General features: G+C 44.9%; 1 protein-coding gene across 1 annotated transcript in view; it reads right to left on the bottom strand.

Moving 5' to 3' along the window:
- sema4c (sema domain, immunoglobulin domain (Ig), transmembrane domain (TM) and short cytoplasmic domain, (semaphorin) 4C) overlaps nucleotides 1-6,916 on the bottom strand; it is an 80,795-nt gene extending 73,879 nt beyond the window's left edge. Inside the window, exon 1 of the mRNA XM_061261252.1 lies at nucleotides 6,350-6,916. The gene's annotated coding sequence lies outside the window, so the exon portion shown is untranslated. The remainder of the gene's footprint in view (nucleotides 1-6,349) is intronic.
- Nucleotides 6,917-14,824: the final 7,908 nt, after the last annotated feature.

Raw genomic sequence — 14,824 nt, 5'->3', positions numbered from 1 at the left:
CTGGATGGGGGGGGGCGGGGGGTTAACCACAGACACACTGGAGCAGAATGGTCCCCCCCTCAACCCCCCAAACGCTGCCCTAACAGCCCTGCCATTGTCCTGTCCCTGGGTCAAGGGGGGTTTGAGCAGCTGGGCCTGGCTTGTGTGTGTGTGTGTGTGAGTGTGTGTGTGTGAGTGGGGTCTGGATCATTTGAGCTGTCAGGTTTGGTCAGAAGTACACTCTCAGAAATGAAGTGACAGTGGAGGTACATTTCTGTTCTTCACGGACCAAATTTCCCAAATGTAACCTGAAAGTACAGTCATGTTCTCTTTGGGTACAAATGACTAAGTTTTCCACGGGGAAAAAAAGGTACAAATTCATACTGTATTGCTGGCTAGGAGTGAAACGTTATGTACCTATGGGGTACCGCCCCAGCGACAAGCATTAGAACGTCTTTAGGCACTTTTGGTCCCTTTATTTCTGGGTGTGGCGGGGCTGAGATCGGGCCCTCTCCCCAGACAGGACTCTCCCTCTCTCACAGCTCCGCCCCTCCTCCCTGCTCCCTCAGGGCCCAGTTTTAGTTCTGTCGTTTTGTTTTGTTGTTTTTTTTGCCCCCTCCCACCCCACCCCACCCAGGAGCACTTCCTGCCTCTAAGAGCCTTGTCGTGCGGTCACACGGGAAGACGTGCTGTTAGCGGGACACAAACAATGCCCGAAAAAGGCACCAATAAAAACAACTCTGATCCCGAGCTGGGAAAACAAACTCCCGCCCGCAGCTCTCCTCCCTCTCTCTCCCTCTCTCTCCCTCTATCTCCCTCTCTCTCCCTCTATCTCCCTCTCTTGAAGAGCTGCACTGATAGCAAGCACAGACAGCACACGCTAAGCACCAACAGCACACAGGAAGCACACGCTCAGCACCGACAGAACACGCTAAGCACCAAAAGAACATGCTAAGCACACTCTGAACAGCAACAGAACATTCTAAGCCCCAACAGTGAATGCTAAGCACTAACAGCACATAGTAAGCACACGCTAAGCATCGACAGAACACACTAAGCACATAACAGCACCAACAGAATACACAAAGCAGTGACGTCACATGTTATGTGCACCGACAACACACAGCAATCACAAGCATCGAAAGTACAGGCTAAGCACACGGCAGAGCACGCTAAATACACGCTAAGCACTGACAGCACACACTGACAGCAACACACTCACACACTGAATGACCAGTCCCCAAAACACATTCACACACTGACTGCGACCAGTCTCCATATCACACACACACACACTCACACACTGACTGTGACCTGTCCCTAAGACACACTCAAACACGGAATGACCAGTCTCCATAACACACTCACACACTGACTGTGAGCAGTATCCATAACACACACACACTGAATGACTGGTTCCCATAACACACACACACACTGAATGACTGGTTCCCATAACACACTCACACATGATGACGAATCCCGAAAACACAAACGGAATGACCAGCGCCCATAATACACTCAATGACAACAATGGCAGCAGAACACAGGAGCCCTGGCAGGCTGCAGTCCACAGTGGTTCTCACGTGGTGCTGAATAAGACCCGCATGATGGCAACCGGCACACAAAACCCACGCTGGGCACAAACCAAGCCAAGCACCTGGACCGGACACTTCAGAGACGGAGTGACCCCCGGGGAGAGGCACAAACACGGCCGTATTTCACATCCTAAACAGCGCCGTGTGTGAACACGTCCCCAGAGTGTGAGGAAGGCCAGAGGCCCCTGTGATTTAATACCCCCCCGCAGGAGGGACATCAGAGAGGGGGGGGTGGGAAACACACACTATACGCACACACCCATAGGCATGGGAGATACTCTAGCTTTTAGGTAAACTCAGCAGTAGGTACTCTTTAGTGGTAGGAAAAAGGTGAGCATTGCTGGGCTGAATGGCCTGTTCTTGTCATTATGTTATGTTACAGGCACACAAACACACAGAGACACAGGCAGACACATACACACACGCACGCTGCAGTGTGCGCAAAGAAACCATCGCATAAACAGACACTCACACACACAAAGTCACACACAAACACACACACACACAGAGTACACAAAGACACCTAGACGAAAACACTCGAGCACACACAAGCACTGACTGTGTGTGTGTGCGTGCGTGTGTGCCAGCTGTGCGCAGAAAAGCAGCCACACTTCACATCTTTGTGAAGACGTGTCAACCCAGGTCCTCCAGCCACAGCTGCGTATACACACACACACACACACGCACACACACACACAGGCCTGTTTCCGCACACGTGCACACTGCCCTGTAACCCGGGACATGAGACACCGCCACCGGGCCTTGCCAAGCGTCGCCGTAGCGCTACCCGATCGCGGCTTCATGACACGCGGTTCTCCGGGCGCCAGTCCGAATCGCGGCTCAAACTGCCCGGCTGCACCGGGTCACCGTCTCCATTAGGGCCAGTTTATAGGCCAGCGACACTCCACTGAAATCGCACAACGTGCATGAATGTTCTATTGTCGCCACGACAATAGACTGTGGTCGTTGTCCAGAGAGAGAGAGAGAGGGAGGGAGAGGGAGAGAGAGAGAGAACGAGAGAAACAGAAGAGGTGGAAAGAGAGAGCAAGAGAGAAAATGGGAGCGGGAAAGAGAGAGAAGCTTATTGTTAAATTCTTTTTCATTACTGTTATAATTGCTCTTTGAATTGTCATAGCAATAATATAACTGTATAAGCAGTTGCAGAAGGTTTAGGCCACATGCACTGTAAAAATGTCAGCCCAATAAAGCGTTTAATTGAAGTAAAATGGCACTGAAGAGCGAGAAAAACAGAGGGGGAAGGGAAAGAGGGAGGGAGGGAGGGAGAGATACACTCTGAAAAAAAGGTATGAAAAAGTGCCTATGAGGGAGCAAATGCTTGGGGTGGCACTCTATAGGTACATGAAATTGCACCCCTAGCCAGCAATACATAATTCGATGTACCTTTTTTTGCTCGTAAAGGTTAGTTATTAATACCCACAAGAACATTATTGTACTTTCAGGGAATACATTCTCTCTTGAAGATTTATTCCCTAAAGAACAGAAAGGTATCTCTACTGAACCGTTATTTTTTAGAGAAAAAGAGAACGAGAGAACCAGCAAGGCCCAGCGGTTGACGGAGTTGGCCCCAACATGGGCTGCGTCCAAAATAAAACACTGCACACTGCACATGTATACTGTCATTTGCCGTACATAGGGTGGGTTTAGCGAATAGTAAGATAGATTTTTGGACATGCTAAGTCATGACTTTAAACATAGTGTGCGTTGATGATGGCAGCTAGTTGATGTGACTGTGTAATTAAAACAGAAAGAAAGGCTTAAAACGTGAATATATGCATTGTTTTTAACTACGTTCCGCTAATACTTGTGCTTAAGTTGTTCAACTATTTCACTGCTTCAGGTTGAACACCGCCTTTCTGTTTGCTTCGGTCATGACCTAGCGCAATGCACTGTGGGATACCCGGGCCGGCCTGTAGCGTAGTGGTTAGGGTAAATGACTGGGACACGCAAGGTCGGTGGTTCTAATCCCGGTGTAGCCACAATAAGATCTGCACAGCCGTTGGGCCCTTGAGCAAGGCCCTTAACCCTGCATTGCTCCAGGGGAGGATTGTCTCCTGCTTAGTCTAATCAACTGTACGTCGTTCTGGATAAGAGAATCTGCCAAATGCCGTTAATGTAATGTAATAGTGTCCAGTGTTCACACACTTTGATATTTCACCGAATGTAGTGTTGCATCTTTTATACAGCTTTGGTTTCGGACATACTAATACTATTTTGACATCCTAAACAGCATGCGATTTTGGACGCAGCCATATACTAGCCTCTACAGGAAACAGAACTTTAATGACATCACTTCCCGTCCCTGACCTCACTACCGAGAGGCTGAGAACGTGTCACAGGTGATGTACATTTAATTTCTTTCCTGCCGCTGAGCACTCTGTTGACCTCAGAACATTTTGTCCAATGAATTCTGAATAACCTTACTGAAGAACACAGAATTTCTTTCCTGGTCTTTCTATTAATATTGATGCATACAACACTCAGAGACCCTGACCATGGTATGATATTCAAAAAGACTGCTGTGCTCCATCTACAGTCTGTTAACCTTGCAATTCCTTCAAAGTGAAATATCAAAAGGCTTATGTGTGTGTGTGCGTGAGCGTGTGCGTGTGCGTGCACGCTCGCATGTGTGTGTGTGTGCGTATGCAGGTGCTTCAACGCTTTGAAGCCCAACTCCCAACACCTTCCACGTGAACTGCTCTGTAAAGATGACATCATTCACAGCACCTCAGCTGATAGCATTTACGGTTTCAGGTTTTTCTCCCGCGTCCCTGTAATGGATGTTCTCCCTGTGCATTCTGGATCAGTATTTTGCGTCCTGGTGAAGCATAGCTGACTTGCATTAGTGCTTTCGTGATGCTACACATTCAGTATATCTGCTTTGGTGGCTAGCCAGGTCCTACATTATTGGTCATATAAATCAGGAAGGCACTTATGCTCTCTTACCTTCCAAGTCAGTCTTAAGATAGCAGCGTCTGCTAAATGAGTGTAATATAACCTCATCTAAGCTCAGGTCCCCGTCAAGCTGTTCAGGTCCCCATAAAGACATCTGACAGGGACATTATCTGTTGTGTTGGGTTTTTTTGGGGGGTTTTTTTGGATGTTGTTGCGCAGACTGTGTCAGCATCAAGTGTGAGGGACATCTGGCAAATTGCGTCAGGGCCGAGATTCACACTCTCCGCGAACACATAGCGCCCGTCGATAATTATTTCATTATTGGTCATTAAAGCGAATTGAGAGTGGCAGGGGTTAAAGCCGGCGTGGTGCGTGGATCAGCATATGAAGAGGGGGCTGGAGGAACCGGCCTCTTTGTGTTGTGACAATGAAGAGATCAACCCGGCGGGACTCCAATCTGACTTTCAATACACAGTTTAACATCTGGGGGGCAAGTGCTGAGTGTGTGTGCACCACCCCCTGCCCAGCCAAACTGCCAGTGCGTACAGACACACACACACACGAGAGTGACACACACACACAAATACAAACACAGAAAAAGGCATACAAACACAAAGCACACACATTGCACACACACATACAAAGACACAAATACAAACACACAAACAAAAATGTGCACACAAAACACACACAAAGCAGTCTTTCAAAAGTGGAATAAAATGTCGATTTTTCTGCAGAATACACAGAGGATATCATTTGACCGTACCCAAATTTTGATGTTCATCAGTGTAAATATGTATAAATATGACATATCTGGAGATATACATTTATACTAAAGACACAACCACTTTTTAACCGGAGCAAACATAGGGGTCGAGACCCTCAGCTTCGGTCCACCGAAGCTCTGCCGTCCTGCCTACACCGGTCACGCCGTAATTACAGTAATCACTCAGACGCAGCTAACACTTATTTCATTACCGTTTAAAAGAAAGCAAGAAGAAAGAAAACAGACCGTGTTTATACTTCAAGTCCCCACTGAGCTCGATTACTATAATAACTGTTAAGATAAACTCCGCAATCAAGCTAAACTGAGGGATAAAAAAAATAATGGTGATATTTATATGTGCTCACTCACCCTTATGGTTTAAAATGTAAAATACACCAGCAAAAAAAAAAAAAAACTGACTCACGTTAAATATAAGCGACAAATAATAGCAAACAGAATGATTTTCAAACCCACGTTAAAGCCGTACGTCCTGACTTTAATATCAGTAAGCTCGAAAAAGCTAGATTCCCTGTAACCTTAAACGTGGCATCAGCAGACTACAGCTCAATTTAATTTCAGTTAATGCAATTACCGTTTCACTACCATGGCGACAAAACTGCCAACGTTTCAATTTCTTTATCAAATTATTGTACACTGTGCAAATGCACGTACGTCGAAATATGACACCTTCGCCTGAATCAACGATAGCCTATAGCCTATTTGTTGTGGTTTTTACGACAAAGAGCGGATTTGAGTCGCTTCCAGCTCATCTGACCGCAGTGCGCTACGTTTACAGAGGACGACTGTAGATAAAGTTAAGAATATAAGAAAAATGTGGATCATATATTTTTAAAATGCAATTTACCGAAGACTTCAGTGAAATGCTTTGGCAACAGTTGGAACGCAGACCGACCTGTGAATGCGATTAAACAGTCAACGACTGTATCGTCGTTGTCTTTCCCTCGCTTCTTCTCGTTTGATTTAAAACCCAACACACTGAAAAAAACACTCACATTTCACGCGGTGTTGACGTGAAAACACTTGGTATTCTTGTTTACGTGGTTTTGTTACAGATTTTAAAACACAAACTTACCTTTGCGGCGTGTTCACTGTTGCGCGGCGTTCAGTCCAGTCCACTGCTTCGGTAGTAATGAAAGCAATATTCACCGTGTCTGGCTCTGTCCGTAAACTGACGTCTAAGCGAATTCGTATCCGTTTTCCACACGTTATCTATAGTCCGGAAAAATACTGTAAATCTAGATTATTCCATTTCTTTCGCTAGTTCTTAGCTTTTTTTTTAGTCACCCACGTCGCCCCCTTTGTTTTCTTTCAAGACCTCGGGAATCGAGACATACGATGCTGTCAGTTTGCATAGCGGAACTCTCTCCTCCGAACACTCCCTCGTTCTCCTGTCTTTGTAATACGAGCCGAGGAGGGCAGGCAGAACGAACTCGGTCCACATCCAGAGTACACACACATACGCACACTCGCGCTGCCCTCTCCGCTAAGCACAACGACCAACGTGTCCTGGAAGTTACACACCGTGCCTTTCACCTACAGTGACAGGGGGGGACATTAACTCGTCGCGGCGCTGGCGAGCTCGAATCCAAAGGGAACCCCCAGTAGGTCAGCTACGCTGCAGTCTGCGCTGCTCCTGCGATGTGTGTCGTTGTTTCGGTATATTAGTGAGGACAAGCGGATACAAAGACGCACAAACCCGTCCCCGCCCAAACCCCTGTCCAGTTCCGTCTCGGTGAAAAATTACTCAACGCCCCCAAAATCTAACTAGGCTGCACAAAAGCCTTCTGTCGACTGCATATGCAATACAAGTGATGATACAGAGTTAATTATTTATGGCCCTTTGGGAATTTTGAAAATGTTCTTATTTTTACGCCAACTAGGCCTGTCACACTTGACTGGGATGCAATGCAATTTATGTTAATTGGATGCAAAACAACATTACGCAATCATAACCTAATTAAACTTCTTTAATTTCTCGGCAGAATATCACGGTCAGTATTCTAGTCCTGCAATGAAAGGGTTAAGAATAGAAAACGGACGTAAGAAAGAAAATCAATAATAAAACAATGAAAACAGAAGATGAGGAATTATAATGTTTAAGAGGATTAAGCAGAATACAAACCCACACCGATAATCCTGATTGATTTCTATATAATTTGATAAGAGAAAATCCGATGCAAAGTTTACATTGAGCACAAATGTTTCTTCTGTGCTTAGTTTTTTTAGGTGTATGTGTGTGTGCACATGCATATCTATTTGCATGTATGTGTGTGTGCACTTGGGATTGCATATTTGTACACACACACACACACACACACACACAATTATATATAAATGTGAATGTTTGCATGTATGCGAAATTGTGTGATGTCAATAACCAGATTATATAGCAAAATAATCTCCAAATGTAAATAATGTATTTTTTTCTCATAAAGCCTCAATAAGTAATACTGTACACACTATCCACAACGTATTAACCCAGGCCATGTTAAGAAAGTTGAGGGTTGAAGCTGCAGTCTCCCTATTGGTGGTTAATGTGAATGTTGATGCAGTACCATTCATTAAATCTAGAGGGGGCTAAAAACACCAAATAATTATATACGTACAGTATGTAAAATTTCACAGTGCTATTTTTGTTATATAACTTATAAAAACTTAAAAAATAATAATAATATCAAATGAATGAAGTGCAGGTATACTATATAGCAGGAATTGCAAACTCAAATGATTGTGTCCGATGGTTTTTGATGTGTTGCTGTGGCTTTAAGTGCTTCATTTACATTACTGTACATTATTTAGCTGATGCTTTTAAACAAAGTGACTTACAGTTAATTAGACTAAGCAGGGGACAATGTGGGATTAAGGGTCTTGCGCAGGGGCCCAATATTGGCTCAGGAGGTAAGAGCAGTTGCCTGGCAGTCGGACGGTTGCAGGTTCGATCCTGCCCTGGGTGTGCTGAAGTGTCCTTAACCATTTTTAGATTATCTAACCCCCAATTGCTCCTGACGAGCTGGTTGGTGCCTTGCATGGAAGCCAATTGCCATCATGTGTGAGTGAATGTATGAATTGGTGAATGAGAAGCATCAAACAGTGCTTTGTATAAAGGTGATAAATAAATGCCACCCATTTAACATACACCATTTGAACCACCAACCGTCCGGGTCCCAGTCATGTACCTTGTACAGGCTGCCCCCAATTCAAGGCATTGATTGGCTAAAGAGTCTGCATACCTTGTTTTCGAGGCGTGTATTGGCTGCAGATTGTCTGAAAGTTAATCACAAAAACCAGCATTAGTTTCACAATCCCTGCTATAGAAATCCAAAATGGAGGCTTCCCATTGGTCCAGGACTGATACGCGCAACTCCATTCCAGGAGGGCATGTGGTTCCTGGTTTTTGCTCCAACCAATTTTTCTGCCTTAATTTTGTAATCTGCAGGACATCACTGCCGGTTCCCTGCTCATCGGAGCACAGTGATCCATTGTCTTCGGGGATACATGTCCAGCGTGCAGCTGTTTTTCGTGACCTTATGAAAAATGTCAGATCAATTAAGCGATTGAGAAAACCGGATAAAGAGCAGAATTTGGCATAACACTCTCAACCTCGAACCAAAAAGTAAATCTCCTCTATCCAAGCCAAAAAAAAATCTGCTTGCACTTGTATAAACATGTAACAAATGAAGACAGATATCACCACAAAGGACTCACAAATAAACAAACATAGTTCTCATACATGCATTTGGTAATGAACTTTCTATCCATATTCGAGTCCACGTTCTTGTCCGAGTACTAACATACCATTGCAAGTCCACCGGTCAAGTCCACCACCTTTTACATTACATTATTGGCATTTGGCAGATGCTCTTATCCAGAGCGACATACAGTTGAATAGACTAAACAGGAGACAATCCTCCCCTGGAACAATGCAGGGTTAAGGGCCTTGCTCAAGGGCCCAACGGCTGTGCGGATCTTATTGTGGCTACACCGGGATTAGAACCACCGACCTTGCGTGTTCCAGTCATTTACCTTAACCACTACGCTACAGGCCGCTCTATTTTGTAATACTGCCCATATGCTTACAGCGTGGGTCCCCAAACCTGGTCCTCCAGGGCTACGGGGTCTTGCTGATTTTTATCGCAAGTCTGCGCTCACAGGTAGGGGTGCTGCCAGGGATTTTAGGCCCCATTTTCACCACCCCATCCTCATAAAGTCTGTCCCCCAAACATATACCCATGATAGACATGAACGGACCAAAGAAGGCTGCATGAAACAAGCACTCCAGGTAACGAGTTATGTTCTGTGGTCAAAAAATGGGGAAATTATACTCTTACAATTTCTCAAAGAAATAATGCTTATTTTCTGGGGAAATACATTTATTATTTGAGAAAAATGGTTGCTTCAGCTGAATCATTATTAAATTATAATATTTTCCACATGAGTAAGTATAACAATATAGCTTGGTACTTTTGTTATTATAATTATAAAGTCTTTTTCATCTTTATCACAGTGTGAATAATTTCAGAAGGCCACCGCAACTAATCATTTAAAACAGTTAAATAATGAGAGTTAATGGTGAATTTTTTACACGGAGGAAAAAACGGCCACATCCTGCAGCTCTCCAGATCCAGGGACAGTGACCCCTTTTAAAATCTAATCAGCCATCAATAAGGTCAAATTATGAATTTACAATTTAATCAGTGAATATTCACAGCCAAGTAATTGCAATTTGGGTATTATTGATGATGTGAAAAGAGCAGCGGAAAATGTCTAAATGCAGGAACGACGCACACAAATAACGAAAACAAATGTTACGCCTGGTAACGGCTGATAAAAAAAAGATCTATAGTATCGAACGATCCCGCGCTGGGTTTGTAAACACTTACACCACGGAGCAGACGATTTGTTTTGTGCAAAATGCAAAATTTGTAAGAAGAAAGAGGGGAGGCTCCACGCTGAATCTAAGGATTAGTGGATATTTTTAGCAATCACTGGTTCAATAAAGCAACGGCAGACCGTTCTGCCATGGACTGTTTGAAATGGGGCTCTGCGTGTATCTATGCGAGGCTGACAGCGCTGTGACCTTCACATCTTGTACACGTCTACAATGAGGAAGGCAAAACATTACAGAAAAAACTGACTGAATATAGCTGACTGTAACACACAGACACACACACATACAGGACACATACTGTATACACATATACCTGGAGACACACACACACACAAAAACACACAGACATACACACAAACACATACAGTACAGACACAAATGCCTACACACACATAGGGCGGCCTGTAGTGTAGTGGTTAAGATACATGACTGGGAAACGCAAGGCTCTTAACCCTGCCTTGCTCCAGGGTAGGATTGTCTCCTGCTTAGTCTAATCAACTGTACGTCGCTCTGGATGAGAGCGTCTGCCAAATGCCAATAATGTAATGTAATGTAATGCCTGTGCACACATACACACACACACACACACACACACGCACACACACCAATGAAACATGAAAACAACAAAGAACTGATTCCTGATTCCCATCACCGAGATGACTGACTTCTGTGACATGTACCTGCACTCACTGACACCATGTGAGCAGGGATGAACTCTGAACTCCAGCTGAAAAACACTGAGCCAGAAAGGCCCCGTCTCGTGTCCGACTGCAACATCACAACAGGGGCTGAAGCCACTGCCAGGGATCAAGTGGTGGGGCCCAGAGATTGTATATGCAAAGATGCTCATCAGCTGAACAGTGGTGATGAGTAGGGATTAAGGCTGGGTAATTCACGGGAACACAAATCAGGTCAGGCTTTTCAGCAACAAGAGGATCTGCGCTGTACTGCCGGGAATTAAACCCCAGACGAGCTTCTATTTTCAAAGAAAAAACAACATCTATGTACACACACACACACACACACAAACGCATACACAGATGCAAGTGCACACACACACGCACACACAAACACATGCACACGCACACACACACATAAACTCACAGGCATACACACACAGGTACACACACACACACACAAACGCATACACAGACGCAAGTGCACACACACACGCACACACAAACACATGCACACGCACACACACACACATAAACTCACAGGCATACACACACAGGTACACACACACACACACACACACACACACAAACGCATACACAGACGCAAGTGCGCACACACACGCACACACAAACACATGCACACGCACACACACATAAACTCACAGGCATACACACACACAGGTACACACACACACACACAAACGCATACACAGACGCAAGTGCACACACACACACACACACAAACACATGCACACGCACACACACACATAAACTCACAGGCATACACACACAGGTACACACACACACACACAAACGCATACACAGACGCAAGTGCACACACACACGCACACACAAACACATGCACACGCACGCACACACATAAACTCACAGGCATACACACACAGGTACACACACACACACAAACGCATACACAGACGCAAGTGCACACACACACGCACACACAAACACATGCACACGCACACACACACACATAAACTCACAGGCATACACACACAGGTACACACACACACACACACACAAACGCATACACAGACGCAAGTGCACACACACACGCACACACAAACACATGCACACGCACACACACACATAAACTCACAGGCATACACACACACAGGTACACACACACACACACACACAAACGCATACACAGACGCAAGTGCACACACACACACGCACACACAAACACATGCACATGCACACACACACACATAAACTCACAGGCATACACACACACAGGTACACACATGCACACACAAACGCATACACACACACGCACACGCACACACACACATAAACTCACAGGCATACACACACACAGGTACACACACGCACACACACACATAAACTCACAGGCATACACACACAGGTACACACACGCACACACAAACACTTGTAGACAGCCTCAGAATAAAGCCATTGCGCAACAAGCACAGCAGATCTTTAAGATATGCACGTCTCGCGGGGGAGCCGATATAAAACGCATTTGATATGCAAAGGCAATATTTTTAATAAATGAAAGCGCTGACGGCAAGATCCAAAGGCACATTGTGACTAGACTCCTGCCAAGTGCGGCCATTTTCTCCCCGTTTTGAAAAAGGAGTCACATTCCATTAAAGTTATTGGATTGTTTCCCCTGGCACCTGGGCTGCCACCGTGCCACAGGGTCTGCCCGCGTCACTCCGTGTTTTCCCGCAGGCTTGCCTCCTGACCCGACTCAGAATCGCTTGCATCGCAAGGTTCTCGTTCCCGTGGATCTCCGGTGGCGCTGGGCCACTCAGCGATCACGGCCGTCATTAACAAAACTGTCACAGAGGCAATTTTGTTTGGCAGCCGCAAAAATACAGAGTTGTACAAATTAAAAACACTGGCCGACGCAGAGCAGTTTTGTATAGACTAATTACTGTGGGGTCACGGGTTCAAATCTCATGAGCTGGCAAAGCTGCGTTACCTGGATCAGTCCAGTTAAAAAACAGACTGTGAAGTTTAGCTAACGAGTCCCTAATGAACACTTAATTACTGAAGTTTAATATCAGTGTTCAGAGTTTATTTCGTCAATATGACATCAGTATAATTCATGTTCCCACTTTCTCTTTATTTTTCGCTGTACCCTGCAAAATTTATTTTTCAGTTGGCAATGGTGAATAAAATTCACAGGAGCTTAAAAAATGACAGGAATTTGAATAATCAAATGAGTACATTTGTTTGTTTTGATTTATTAAGCCACATTTGTTACTGGATCAAACACCACGCGATAAAGTAGCTTTTGATTCAACAGAACTGGAACGACTAAGTTTGGCTTTTCAACGCTGAATTATTACCTTAACATCACAGAATATAGGATATCCATTAATCAGCCAGTGAAATGGAAAGGATTAATCAGAGCTACAGCGCGACAAGACACGGCTCCATTGTAATTACATTTCTCGGTTGCTTCTGCTGTTCACCAAAGTTTTCATGCCTGTTTTAATAAGCCTTTGCGCAACAATGGCGCTTTGACAGGGACCAGTCTCCGCTAATGATGGCCTGTCATAATCCATTACCGTATATAACATACACGTGTAAACACTCAGAAGCGAAGCAAGTTGCACCGGAATCAGTAGAATATCAGACCCATCACGATATTACTGCGCTAATTTTTCATTTCGATGGCTGGCACAGCATATTAACAGGGGGGGGGGGGGGGGTGAGATAGGTTTCTGAGGCTGATGAGACGAGAGCTAGCCCTCGTTCTCCGGGAGAGTGAAGATTACAGTGCACTGCACCATGTGATTTCATTTGAGCACTGTGTTCATAAAAGATGATAGGACCTGACACACATATTTAAGAGCCGGGGAGGACGTTCAGCACCTAAAATTATCCTCCGAATCCAGTGCTTTACGCGCGCGGCCTTGACTGATGAAAAGAAAGAAATTTTTTAATTATTTTTTTGAGAACGAGGAGAAGAAGCTTTGGTATAGGCTCACATAATCCTGTGATGGATGCTCGGCCTCGCAGTGAATTAGAAACAATTTCACGTCTGCGCTGTTTTAATAATGACGCATTTCAATGGAAATGTATCCCGAAAATTAAAATAAAATGCGAAACACGGAATCTGTTAAACCTGACAAGCTTACATTTAGAAAGGGGGGGTGGGGGAGAGAGAAGCTTTCAGTCAGTTTGCTTTCCTGAGCAAAACGGTTTTAGAAAGTTGTTCAGGCATTGCAAATTGTGTTCAGCCTCCTTTGGCGAAACGGTATGCTAATTTCGCCTGACTACTGTATGCAAATAGAAAAGTTTCCTCCCCGTTGTTAGATTCTACACGAAACTTTAAAAAATTAGTGTAGTGGGGTCCCCCGGCTTTGCTCGTTTGCGACGTTAGCTGAAATTCGCTGATGGAAGCAAAGCTCCGGACCCCAGGGGACCGTCACCAACACTCGGTCCCTCCGAGGCGCAGACAGTCCCCGCCTGCCTGCTGTATTCCCGTAATGAGCCCCGGCCTGTCGAACATCACCCCCTCCCTTGTCCTCTCCTTACTGCCTTCCCCGTAAAAAAAAGTTTAATAACACTTCAACAGCCGCATTCCTGACCATAGGAAACCGTCGTTTTCAACCTTTATAGCGCAGTTTAAGTTCGCTCGACATTTCCTGCAGTTTGGCAATCGTGGGAAACCATAAAAAGTTGACAAGGATTTCAGAATGAGGGTTACAAAAGGTACAAAGTATGCCCTACAACCATAATGGACTCATGTTTTTTCGACCTTTTCAAATCAAAACTTCGGGGAGGCTCTAGGCCTACCAAATCTCTGGCGTCAGTCCGCTCTCGATAAAAGCTTGCAACGTACAACCTGCCAAGAAAGGATAGTACCCTTTCTCAAACATTTGCTTTGGCAAGGTCGCTTGCAATCAGCTTATTGGAATTATCATTATTAGAATTATTAACGGCAGTTCATTTTGATATTTTATTGGCAGGGTGTATCTAGAGG

Source organism: Conger conger, chromosome 11 (genome assembly GCF_963514075.1).
Source record: "Conger conger chromosome 11, fConCon1.1, whole genome shotgun sequence".
Classification (NCBI taxonomy): Eukaryota; Metazoa; Chordata; class Actinopteri; order Anguilliformes; family Congridae; genus Conger; species Conger conger.
The sequence above is the reverse complement of the archived record's forward strand: the minus strand, read 5'-3'. Positions and strand labels throughout refer to the sequence as shown.